Consider the following 12641-nt stretch of genomic DNA (forward strand, 5'->3'; position numbering starts at 1 on the left):
TTCTTCCCAAGCAAATGTGAGAAACTCCTTAATTTTGCAAATTATCTCAGAATTCTGTTGTATCTTTTTGTAAACGTTTATGCTTCAATTTTCTTTCACAAAAAGAAAATACCACAGTTCAATTTATTTTTTCCTGTTGCTTTTAATTTCCTTTAGTACTTATCCTGTTAATACCAGGTACCTGGAATGGCAGGGTGGGTTTTTTTTTTGCTCTCAAGCACATGTTAAATTTTCTTATGAGTGGGATGAAAAATAACAGGCATCCTGGGCAAGGATGAATGACTTATTTTTAAAAATAGACTTTTACAATAAGTATTTTTAATTCAGGTAAACATTTTTACTTTTAATGGAGTAATTCAGGACTAATAATTCCTTTTGAATTAGTAGACCTTTTTAAGCATACAACTAGTACAATAAAAACCAAACCTTTGATTCTAAATAAGCACCTCCTAATAGCAAGTGATCTCATTTGGTCTGAAACTCTAAAAGATAGCAAATCACTGAATAATTTGGTAAATCCAGAAACAGTTTTAATAATTACATCCTGAATAACAGTGAAATTGAACATCTGAACTTGGCCTAGGAGTTTTAAGCATATACGTCAAAAAATATCACCTTGCCTGCTTCTTGCACATAAATCACAGACTGCCACCTTGCCTTTGCAGCCCTTACCTTCTCAACTGCTAAAAATTGCTGGCATCATTAACTCGCTTCATATTATGCTATTTCTCTTTCTGCCCAGCCTGTCACCTCCTCATTTTCTCCTGCAACCCCCAGTTTGACAGATGCACTTGCAGTAATACTTTTCTAGTTATTGACTTATTCAGACTCTGCTATATTGCCAGCTTCCTCCTGAGAGCGCTGCTGTATCGGGAGCCTGCTTCCTGTGCCTGAAAGTAAAGCTAAGTAGATTTCTAAGCACCACAAGAACTGCAATATTGTGTCCTACAGATGCACAGCTTATTTCCAAATTAACCCATGCTGTAGAGATTTATCCATGATTTACAGAAACAACTGACATTTCCAAGTGAAATGCATGCAGCCCACATTACTGTAGGCTAGGCAGCTCTGTCTCAGTGACAAGGGTAGGGTATGTGTACATAGTCTACACAGAACATCACACATGAAATACATCCACAACCTCTGAAAAATCAAGCAGATTTACATTCTGTCCTGTTTGATTGTCTGTGCCTGATTTTTAGAGCTATTTTGTTGCATACCTCACAAGAAAAAAATTGATGTATAACAGATAACAAGTTCAATTTTTCTTGTAAAAATATATTTTAAAATGAAAACTAGACTATAGTGGTGACTGTGGCATGGACAGATTGACATGGAACCCTATCAAAATCATGAAACTGCTGAGACAACATTAACTCAGTAAGGAATTAAAGGAGAATTTAAAAAAAAAATCTAGTAAATCTTACAATCAAAAAAGTTTGGTGACATTATTAGGCCACATATGATTCTGATCAAAAGCAACTTGTAAAAATACAAAGTAAATTAACTCATCTGAAAGAGCTTAAGAAATTAAAAGTATGAAGTTGGGGTGTCTGCAGAGGGCTCTATCAGTGCTACTGTTAGCCCTGTTCAATGTTTTAGGAATGGACAAAAATGTCTCTATCGATAAAAAGTATATTGATACTGACAGGTAAACATGCAGGGTAGATAGGATCACTTTAATGCCATCTAAAGATATCTTGTAGTGCACTTTGTTGATCAAGTAAGAAACATTCTGTTTCTACTACCTTAACCTATCAACCCTGATAAAAACAAGGAAACCTTATATAGCTGTTAACTTCTCTCAAGCTGACAAGTGTTTAATTGTAAAACAAACTGGTTTAAAGTGCATCTGACACAAATGTACATGCAATCACAATCTGCAAAATGACCCAGATGTAGCTTCAGGCAAAGTGAAACTGTTTTCCCAAATTACTCTTATTTTCTTAATATTTGTCTGGTATCAGTCTGCCTTTGTTTCTAGTCTAGCTAGGATCTTAGAATTATTTGTGTGTAATATCTGCCAATTTAATTAATGGTCTGCTTACTCCTTTTTCCAGATCATTAATGAAGATGTTAAATAAGACCATTTCTAACAGTAATCCCATGGTGCCTTGGCAGACACCTCTCCTCACAACATAATTTATCATACTCTTTGTTTGGAGATTGTTTGGATGACATAGTTGATGTAAAAGGAGGTTGCCCACCTGCTTGGCTGTGTTAACCACAGGGAACATATTACACCAATTACTGAAAAACTTCACTGACTTTATTTTCTTCTTGCTGCAAGTCAGAAAATGAAGAGTGTTGATGTCAAGTTCTAGAGAAGAGCTCTAAACCTTTTGGTTCCTGACACCAGAAAGATATTTCAGCAATCAGATCATTGTAAATGCTCCAGACAAAATGCATTTCATAGCAGCATATCCCTACCTTTTGAAAAGAAGCCTTACAGAATTAACTGAGACCAAAAAACAACCAACTAACCACCTCAAACACTTCAATTCCTTGAGAAAACAACTTATTTTTAATTAAAGGGATCCCCAAACAGAGAATGTTAGGTTGCAATTGAGTTACAAGAAGCCAGCTTCCTCTCCTACTTTGAGGGGAAAACTTATTTAGAAGTAGGTAAACTGTATTTAAGTTACTTTAGACAGTGACTTCCACACATGCAGGATTCTCAGGATAACCCCCCCCCCCCCCCCCCCCCCCCATTATTATCTAGGTAATGTTCTCACCTGCATGGTATAACTAACTTTTGTTTAGTGGTTTGCCTCCTATCTTCTGTCATAGCTTGTTGATGTAGTTTTGCTTTCTGGTAAATTGGCCTACAGATGATCAAATGTTCTTCCCCACCTGAAAAGACAAATACAAATTTAGTGGTCACTGTGAATCTCAGTACTTTTTATTCTATTTGTGTCAAAATTTCATATAATCTCTTGTGAGCCGTAGTGGAAGCTTGCCACTATTACAAAAAGAGTCCTTGTGCCCTTCTTTTCAAGACAGCAGCCTGCTCAAACCCAAGATTCCTGTAGTATGACTTTGGGCAGCTACACAAACTAAAAAATGTGTACTTTAATGGCTTAGATATTATTCATATTGCTTGCAGATATAAATTGTACAAATCTTCACCCAGTGTGCTTCTGAAGTCCAGTCAAGAGGTCATCTTTGGCTTATGCTATGCAGTTGAGGATTTTTTTTTCCTTCACCATATTTTGCTTATTAGGAATCAACATTAATCTTTCCCTGATACTCCAGTGTCTAGAAGCTTTTATTGCCCTGACATTTTTATTTACTCTTTTACAGAACTTCTCTTTTCCTTAGATCTGACTTAAATGTGTAGTAGAACAGACATAGTTCACAACTACTTTCTCAACAAGCCTCCTTAGCCTGTTATGGACCATACTCTATTAATAAAAAATCCTCACCATTTATGAAGACTGCAATGAGGGAATGGAAGGCAAAAGTTGAAATACAGTAAAGAAAGTTCAATATATCCAAAGGCAGTGGGAACAAATAATTCCTAATAATGCAGTCTTGCCAACCCTTAAATTGAAAAACTGCATCCAAAGGCAAGGTTTTGTCCTTTTTGAACTTTCCAGTACTCCTGGCAAACATCTTCCTCAACAGCTTCTATCAGGTTATATCCTGCCAAATAACCTTACTGCCAAATGAACATTCTCCCCACTTCACAAATCACAAGAAACTTTCTTGCACAGAAGCCCACATCTTATTACTACGGCAGTTTAATCAGCAACACTTTATTGACAGTCCTGTGCCAACACCTCTTAGATATAGTATTTCATTATTAGAAGGTGAAAAAATAAATAAGGCCTGCAGCATGTGGAAAGTACACTTTGAAATTCATTTAAGTAACATGAAGAATTTCACACAGAATTAAAAACCACAGTGAGAAAAATCTGGCTGACAAACAGTGTGGACCTCAGACTTGCAAAAACATACAAACTGAAAGAGACTTCTGCTGTTCACCTAGTCCAACATCCACTCAAACCAAGGAAGTATTCAAAGTGAGACCAAGCTCTCCAAGGCAGAGATTTCACATGTACCCTGGACAGCCTACTCCTGCGTTCAACCACTCTCCATGAAATATTTTCTTATAATGTAAAAATTTCCTTTCCTGAATGTCTTGCACAACCTCTTGTCCTTTTGTACTCATGTGAAAATACTCTGCTTTCTCTTTCTTCAAGCAAGTGAAGACAACAACTGGAAGTGTAGAAAGACTTGCTCTTCTCTTTTGCTAAGCAAATACTGCTCACTTATGTTCCTGATGTGGAACAGGATGCCCAGGGAGGTGGCTGGGGCCCCATCCCTGGAGATAATCAAAGTGAGGCTCAACAGGGCTCTGGGCAGCCTAATCTGCTTGCAGATGCCCCTGCTGACTGCAGAGGGGATTGCACTAGATGACATTTGGAGGTCCTCCCCAACCTGGACCATTCTATGAGTCTATGATTCTACATGCTCCAACCCCCTAAACATGGAGTGGAGCTCAGCTGAACTCTCTCTAGTTTGTCAATGTGCTAAGTAATGTCCTGCGATAAGTAATCCAAAACCGCACACAGGAGTCTGGATGTAGCTTTGTATGTGCTAACTAAACACAAATAATTGCTTTCCTTGATCTAATGGCACTTAGCCTTCAAAACCACAAAGGCAATGCTGGCTCATTTTCCATTTGACCAACATGACATCTGTAATTTGGTATGCAGCCCTGCTTCTCTGCAACTCAGTGCCTACTCCAGCATTTCTTGCATGGGGTTATTCCACCTCAGTAGCTGAAAAAGAGGATTCTTCTCTTGCTTCTGTACAACCATGGGCTTGTTTCTGAGCTCCCTCATGTCTACAAAATACACTACATCTTGTACACTCTGAAACTTAGCAAGTAATTTACCAATTTTAGTCTTTGAAGACCTACATTTGTTTTCCTTTTTTGCTTCCTTTTGCTCCTTTGTACTTCTTACTCCCTGAGAAAAAAAAAATAATCTTAGCTGGTCCTTCTCCCCTTTCCAAAGCTCTCCCTCGCTTGAAAGCCAGGAATGAAATGAAAACTTCAGCTACAGTAATGCTACACTGCTTCCTTCCAGCCAAGAGGAAAATTCTCTTTCCACTCTCCACAAGGAAAAGCAGAAATTCATATAGAGCTAGAGCATTTTATCCTACTTCAAAATTATCTCAGTGTTTACCAAACTCAGCAAGGTCTATCCTTTCCTTCCAATCTGTTACCCTTGACTGAGGTTCATGAGTAAAGTTGTGATTGTAAGATATTTGGGCCAGTGCTTGTATAGCTTCATCATGAGATGTGACACCACCTTTGGACAAAATGAGTATTTTAGAAAACAAAAATAGAAATAAATTTCATAAAAAGTTACATTCCCATACTTTCATTAGACAGTTTGAGCTCTGTTACTGCATTCTTACATGAGCTGCTGATAGGGGCAAAAGTAATAAATTCATGTATGGAAGGAATCCAGTTTTGTTTAATTTACCGGCATTGTTTGAGGAGCTATGAATCATGTCAGAGATTTAAAGGGATTACTGATAGAGAAGAGTGTAACCTTTCTTCCAATACAGCAGCTGTTCCAAAAAATTTCCATAATAACAGTTGCTTTTAATTATATAAAGAACTGCAAAGCCTTTTTAGCTTCATATCAGTAATGCAGCTTTGATTCAAAAGTTACTAAAGAGATAATCCTCAGCCTTTTTTGTCAAGGCCAGCTTGTGAATAGCAATGATTTAAATCCCAATGTCTTTTTTTTTTTTTCCAGGGGAAAGAAAGAATAGTCTTTATTTTCCTGGAACTTGGAATGAAAATTTATAACCTGTGCTTGGAAAACATTATTCTTCTAAGAGCCTTCAAGAAATGCTACTGATGCCTAAACAAATACATTTCAAGTAAAAATATAAAAAATATGGCAGACATTAGAAAAAAATATCCTGAAATACCTAAGTCCAACACTGCTGCTAAGAAACAAAAAATCTCTGTGTCTAGAATTGGTTGTGTTTATTAAATTTAGTAATTTTCAAGGCCCAGAAAAAAAGTCAGTGAAAATTGCATTTCTTTATCTTTCACTCTTCTTGCTTTTTTCTGTGATTGATTGCTGGCCTCTGACTTCTTAGTCCTTGTTCATTCTTCATTTTCTGGGCAGATCACTAGTTTGTGGAGATAATTAGAGACCCCTGCTATTCCTTCTAAGTCTTCAATCTTCAGGCTAATTAAAATGGAGTGCTGCATATACATATGCAGCTAATAATGGCTTACAGCAAGGTACTAAGAATTATACTATTTGTGTAATAGAGAAGTAAAAACTAGTTGCATCTGCTAGGACAATTTTTGCTATGGCCCTGATTGCATTTTGCCCAGCAAATTTCACTTATTTCAGGCAGTTATTACAGCTTCCTGGATTTAAAAATATTATCCATGCTTCAACAAACATTATCCTAATGTTTATCAGGACAGCATTAAAATACATCTAAACATGAAGGAAAGATTGCAAGTTCTCCATCTTAAGATTGTATTTTCCTAAATTCCCTTTTTTTATTCAAGATAATTTTAAATGTAAAACATCCAGGGCAAGTGAATACAACTCAGAGGTCTGGATTTATAAATGCAGTATTGGGAAGGCGACAAAGAATGTTTCTGCCTCTCTCCAGGTACCAATTTTCTCCTTTTTCATCTGTTTTAGAGTGTAGATAGCCTAGAGGCACCACTGGACACTTTTTTCTTAAACATCTTCAAGGCTTTACCCCTTGAATAAACTCCTGCAAGTTTTAAATATATTCTTTTCTCCTCCAGATGAATGTCATACTTTTAACTTAATTTGGGAAGAACAAATATCCATCAGGAAAACAAGAAAAACTACTAGGACTGAACTGTGTCTCAAGATGCAGTACAGTTACAAGCACTACTCATAAGCTGCTAGGTTGGTTGTCTGTACATATTCCATGAATATCCAGCTTTAGTAAGATCTGCTTTCCTCACCCTTAAGCAGTTGCACATTGCTGTCAAACTTGTTTCTCCAAATGAAGTTAAAATATGACTGTAAATTAGCTTATGCTATTGTGAATGGGTAGAAGCACCTATTCTATGGATCCAAGCAGAGGATTTAAGTGAGAAAGAAATAAGAACCTTTAAGGAGCCTATGAGTTTCAGTACAAATTTATAAAATAACCTTTTTTTTCTTTTCCTTTTAACAGCTATTTTTTCAAACATTGTCTTTCTGAATTTAGGATGGGTCTTAGCAAATTCTTCTCTAACATTACTCTGTAATTTATGAATTAAGAATGCAAAAGATGTTTTTTTTTTTGGGCATAATATTTTGGGAAGAAATATTCAGCAAAGAAACTTGATATTGCTTAAATAGTTATAAAACTTTGAAATGCTGCAACTTGTGTACTACACTGAACATTTCTGAAGAAATCCATCTATTTTCATAGCTTTCTTTTTTCTCCAGTTTTCTCCAGTTTTGCTTTCTAACACACAAAAGAAATATATACTTAGTCTGTATTAGTTTAATTTCAGAGGTCTGATACTGAGACATAATTGAAAACTAGGACTTTCCACATGCAGGGTCTGTGCTACCTAGCGTTGAATACAGCTGTGCTATCAGGAAACTAAGCTTCTTCTGCAGCCATGTTTCTGCTCTTAGGATGTGCACAAGCATCAAAACTTGAAGATAATCACTTTATACCTCATATGTAAATGGAACTGACTATCTCTACACTTGCTCTCAGAGTCTGCTCCAGAAGATGCGGTTTCTTGTAGTTTACTAGGTTAATTTTTGAACAGAAACATGGTGAGAAGAATATTGTAGTGGTGTCCACAACTTTCTCTCCTGCTTGATTAAAATAGTCACATAAGAAACAATAAGGCTAAGTTCAACGCATTTGAGCTGATTTGGAGCAACATATGGACTGTTGAGCTCCAAAGGAACTGCCATTATCACTGGGTTATTAGGTACTCTGATGGAGAAAGGAAGAAGAATCTCTTTAGTAATAAAGCATTTCCCTGCTACTAAAAAAAGGAAAAGAAAAATTAATGGGTGTAGATGGATGCTTAATACTTCATAACTATATACCACATAACTCTAGATTTCTTAACTCAAGGGTAATCTAAATGACTTTGGCTCCAGTCATTGTTTTTAGTTAAAAAACAAAGTATGTTATGCAAAATAAAAGCACTGACAAGAGACTGACTTAGCCTCAGTTCAGAACACTGTCTATTCTAGTCTCCTGCATACCTTCTGAGAGGTTAGTAACTCTAGGATCAACTGCTCTCCATTTCCCAAGGTAATGACACAGCACTGATTATTCAGGTATCAATGGATTAGTTTAAAGATGCCACCCCAGTTTCTATTTTTTCTTTTGAAAAAATGGCTTTGCTTGGCTATCTAAGCAATGCAGTGGTTCACTGATAGGAATTCAGACTGTGGAGAGGCATCTAATGCAACTCCATGGAGTGTCCAGACAGTACTCAGCTCAGTGTATGAGTGAATCATATTCTTAGACATAACGCTCCCCTTACCCTGCACAAGGAAAGTATGTGATTGCTTGACGTTATGCAGCAGGGTATTCAGTAGCAGGAATTGGTGTTGTTCCTTGTGTGGCTAATGAAGAGAAAGACCTAAGGAGGCCTCTCCTCTAAATCACACTCTGATAGGATGCCTGGTTTTTGCTCTTGATTAAGATAGGGAGTTCAATTTCCATTACCTTACAAATATGGTACAGTCACATACTACAATTATTACTGAATTTTAGGGAATGTGAATAGCTTGCCTCTCTCCTTTTGAATCTAATTCCCTTTGAATGAACCACTTACTGTGAACAGAAGAAAAACTGAGATTTAAGATGGATTAACTTTTTTTTTTTTTTGGGTTCCCCAGCAAAGGCCAAGAGATTAACACAGTACAACTGTCTCTTAGGAAAGAAGCGTGATTTTCAGTGTTTGAAAGCAATCCAAATCTAATTCATGACTTAAAATGGCTGAAGTACTCTGCCAAAAATTAACATGTCAAACTAGCCCAAATTTGCAAGAATTATTATTTTTTTTCTCTGTGTAGGGAAACAAGAATTGATACAGACAGGAAACTATTTTTTACTAAAAGAAAAGCCAAACAGTCATTCACAGGTGAATCTGTTACACTGTTAACCGCCACTTGGGCAAATCCTGGCAATATTGTGACAATATCAAAATATTAGTAATTTAAAAAAAAATATAATTGCACACATAATGAAGTTTTAGAATAGAAGTTTTTTGGGGTTTGGTTTGCTTTGGTTTGGTTTAGTTTGGTTTGGTTTGGTTTGGTTGTATCCTCTGCCTGTCCTACTCTAACTTGTGTTGCTTTGGCAACATAAAGTACAACAAAATATGCTTTTATAAATATATTAATGGCAAGAGGAGGGGCAAGGGCAACCTCCACTCCTCAGTGGATATGGACGGGAATATTGTAACAAAAGATGAGGAAAAGGCAGAGGTACTTAACACCTTTGCCTCATTTTTCAATAGCAGGAGAGGTTGTCTTCCAGACAACTGACCTCCTGAGCTGGCAGATGGAGTCAGGGAGCAGTACAGTTCCCCTGTAGTCCAGGAGAAAGTAGTTAGAGACCTGCTGAGTCACTTGGATCCCCCCAAGTCCATGGGACTAGATGGGATCCATCCTAGGGTGCTGAGAGAGCTGGCAGATGAGCTGGCCAAGCTGCTCTCCATAATTTTTCAACAGTCCTGGCTCACTGGAGAGGTCCCTGATGACTGGAAACTGGCCAACATGATGCCCATCCACAAGAAGAGCCAAAGAGCCAGAAGTAAGAGCCAGGGAATTCCAGGCCTGTCAGCCTGACCTCAGTGCCAGGCAAGACTATGGAAAAGGTCATCTTACAGGATGGCCAAGGGATCAGGCCCAGTCAGCATGGATTTAGGAAGGGCAGGTCCTGCCTCACCAACCTGATCTCCTTCTATGATCAGGTGACTGCCTGGTGGATGTGGGGAAAGCTGCGGATGTAGCCTTTGGCACTGTTCCCCAGAGCAAACTCCTGGCCAAGCTGTCAGCCTGTGACTTGGACAGCAGCACTCTGTGCTGGGTTAAGAACTGGCTGCAGGGCTGAGCCCAGAGAGTGGTGGTGAATGGTGCCACATCCAGCTGGCAGCCAGGCACTAGTGGTGTCCCCCAGGGATCAGCGCTGGGTGCCATCCTGTTCAATATCTTTACTGATGATCTGGATGAGGGGATTAAGTGCATCATCAGTAAATTTGCAGATGACACCAAGCTGGGGACACATGATATGTTTTCTGTAATGGAAAGAAAGAACTTTCCACCAATAAGAGGACCCTGGCACTCATGGCATTATTTATTTTGAGATAACTGACAAAAACCAATTTAACTATGCATCTGTATCAACTATGTATGACCATCAAAAAACACTGGCAGACCAGGAATTCATAACCCGAACACATTCCCTGAACAGTGCAACTATTTGCATTAATTGCAGTAACAGACTTAATTTAGAAGGATTTGGGGATGTTTTTACAAGGTTTAGGAAGGATTTCATTAGGATTACATGATGAGCAATTTTGAGTGCGCTTAACTGTTCACATGATTCTCTCTCTAGGCAACCATGAAACATCAGTCAGCCATTGCTTATTAATTCTTATCCAAGATTTTGTCACCAGAAAGGGAATGTCTTTGTAGTTCACTGTATACTTCAACCAGCCAGAAGCAGAAAAGATATGCCTTTGTGAGAATCTGAATGATGACATTGTTCCTTGGACTGTTGGATTAGAACAACAGAGTGTGCTTGTATTCTGAATTGCTTCCAGAGAAATGTAACTTTACTATTTGGTCTAAAATGACAGTCCATTTCAATTAGTCTGTATTTGTCATATGATAGTATTCCTTGCCAACATCTTTTTCAAGGCTTTGTTAATTGCGAATTTAACTTATGTATTTAAACTGCACACCAATGTTCTAAGACTAACGCATTAATCCAAGGGGGAAAATGTGCATAAACCAAAGAGTTTGAGCAACTGGATGTTGGTAGCTCTACTTGCATATTAACCACTTTGATTTTATGACAAATGTCCTATGATAAGAGTTAGTACAAGGCAGGGAATCAAGGCTTCTGTATATGTTCTGGATGATGGAATTAAAACCAGGATTGCATACTTTTCATAATTCTGAGAAACATGACATTTGTTAAAGAATTTTTTTGGTTGATTGGTTGGGGTTTTTTTGTTGTTGTTGGTTGTTTGGGTGTTGTGTTTTGTTTGTTTGTTTGTTTGTTTGTTTTTTCATTCAATGAGATCACAAATGCAATAAAATACCAGCCATGTCAGCAAAAATACAAGTGTCCATTTCTGAGCACACTGTTCTACTGTGTACTATTATCTGAATATAAATACTGCAAATGCACAGCTCAAGAAATGGTGCCTCAGAACACCACTGAGAAAAGCAGCAGAGGCAGCTGTGTACACAGCACAGTAACAGCAGATAAATTTATATGTAGATTTACTCAAGTTCTCTTTTAAAAACAGATTTTATCTTTCGCTGTAGGTGACTTGCCATTATTTGCTATATCAATTATCATAGTACAGTAGAATGCTACAATTTTGTTGATGTAAGAGCAGACAGGAAGAAAAAAATAGTGAAATGTTAAACTTATACTTGAGACAGATTTATTTGTTTGCTTGCTCTTGAAATTTGCACATTTAATTACCTGTGGGAGAGATTATTTCTTGTGGACATATGATTTTTTCAAAGGCAAAATAAGGTGTGAACAACTATTGATTGAATTACCTGCCATGAAATGTTATATTCTAATAAAGAACTCTGAAATAAATTTAATGAAAGCTTTTATTTTGTAAGCAATCCATCAGTCTTCTTTTAAAACTTGCATCTTACAAAATGTGTTTCCTGATAGCCTGGGAACTGCAGTGTTGAAACTGAATGGCAGCAACTGAGATTTTTTGACTCAAGGAATTATTATAAAAGCAGATAAGATTACTCTACTTGGAATGCTGTAAACCACAACCAATTGTACATGTCTGTCTTGACTGTAATACCATGTCATTAAAAACTGCATCAGCAATAATTTTGCCCAACAACTGTTTGTCATTCGGTTTCCATAATTTAGATACTTATACTTAAAAACCACCCTCATTAGAGTTCATCATTGGGTATTTGTTTTAAACTATAAAACTGTCAGACTGGTACCTCTCATAGTGCTAACTCTCACTCCTTTGTTACAATTGTATTCATAAACACTTTTCTCAAAATGAAGAAACTCTCAGTTGTTGATCAACCACCTAACACTTCAATAGAAAGTTCACCAACGGTAGTTTGTATGTACTTGGAATTCCACTTCTAGTGGAATAAAAGTGCATGCAAAAGATAAGTTACTGTAGACTCTCTAGTTAAAAGTCATTGTTTACATGGGTGGAAAAAGGGGTAGAGAAGTTTAAAGAATAGCTAGTATTGCAGCATCTGATAAACCTGCCGAATTAGATGTGGAATTGAAAACCCTACCTGCTGTAACACAGAGAACAAACCATCTACTGAAAAATATCCAGTTATAAAATCCCTTATAATAAAAAATTACATTTGCTTGTCAAGTAACAGAAATTGTTATTATCTATACTT

The sequence above is a fragment of the Dryobates pubescens genome, chromosome 1 (genome assembly GCF_014839835.1).
Source record: "Dryobates pubescens isolate bDryPub1 chromosome 1, bDryPub1.pri, whole genome shotgun sequence".
In the NCBI taxonomy this organism is placed as follows: Eukaryota; Metazoa; Chordata; class Aves; order Piciformes; family Picidae; genus Dryobates; species Dryobates pubescens.